Here is an 886-nt window from a genome sequence, read left to right as displayed (position 1 = left end):
CATAGAGGATGGCAGTGGGATATGTTTTGTTATTGTTTCTTCTTTTTGGCATATATCCTGATGTTTCTACTAAAATCCTAATACATGTTTTGTGTTCTGTTTCCACATGGCAGATATTAGAAAACAGGAAATCTATAGAGAAGTTAAACAATGTTATCTCCATGAACGCTTCAGAATTTTCAGAGGTAAAGCTGACTACAATTCCTATGGAATAGTTATACTATGTTTTAGTTTTGCTGAGGAGCAAAAATTTGATGTGTGCTAAGATATGCAGAAAATGAAAACTACATTATGTCTGGTTGGCAAAGTGTAACGTGTTTGTCCTTTGGAATTCATTCACTAATAGGAATGTTTTAACATTAGGTTCAAATTGCTCTTAATGAAGCTAAGCCTAGTGAAGAGAAGGTGAAGTCTGAATGCCACCGGGTTCAAGAAGAAAATGCTAGGCTTATGAAGAAGAAAGAGCAGGTAAAAAAAAATAATAATAATAATGGATGTTCTAGTTCATGTAAACTAGACAACCGAATACCATTTCCTCATGAATATTTTTTCTCAGGTCTGCTTTTAAGGTAATGAAATGAGCATGCAGAATTCCGTTCTTAGACATGCAAAGTTTAAACTGTGCTTCCAAAACTGAGTGCATGTCTACATTCTTATCTGTTCCGGAGTTCCTGTTCTTCTGTACAATTTATTGTAGCTATTGGAGTGTTTAGTCTTTGTCTTATCAAACATTAACCAAGTACTAACTTGAGTAGCTTCAAAGGTGTAATTGATTTGCTTTTTAGACCAAAGAAGTAGGTATTTTTTGGGCCGGCCCGGTGGCGCACTGGATAGGTGCGCCGATTGGGAAGCGCGGCGGCGCTCCTGCCCGAGGGTTCGGATCCCA

At 37.6% G+C, this 886-nt stretch overlaps 1 long non-coding RNA gene across 1 annotated transcript in view; it reads left to right on the top strand.

Moving 5' to 3' along the window:
* Positions 1-112: 112 nt before the first annotated feature.
* LOC103582118 overlaps positions 113-886 on the top strand; it is a 2,936-nt gene continuing 2,162 nt past the window's right edge. Inside the window, exons 1-2 of the long non-coding RNA XR_549724.1 lie at positions 113-185; positions 364-468. This is a non-coding gene — a long non-coding RNA (uncharacterized LOC103582118). The remainder of the gene's footprint in view (positions 186-363; positions 469-886) is intronic.

This window comes from Galeopterus variegatus, unplaced genomic scaffold (genome assembly GCF_000696425.1).
Source record: "Galeopterus variegatus unplaced genomic scaffold, G_variegatus-3.0.2 Scaffold14973, whole genome shotgun sequence".
NCBI classification, from domain to species: Eukaryota; Metazoa; Chordata; class Mammalia; order Dermoptera; family Cynocephalidae; genus Galeopterus; species Galeopterus variegatus.
Note: the sequence above shows the minus strand (reverse complement) of the source record. Positions and strands in the feature narration are given on the sequence as shown.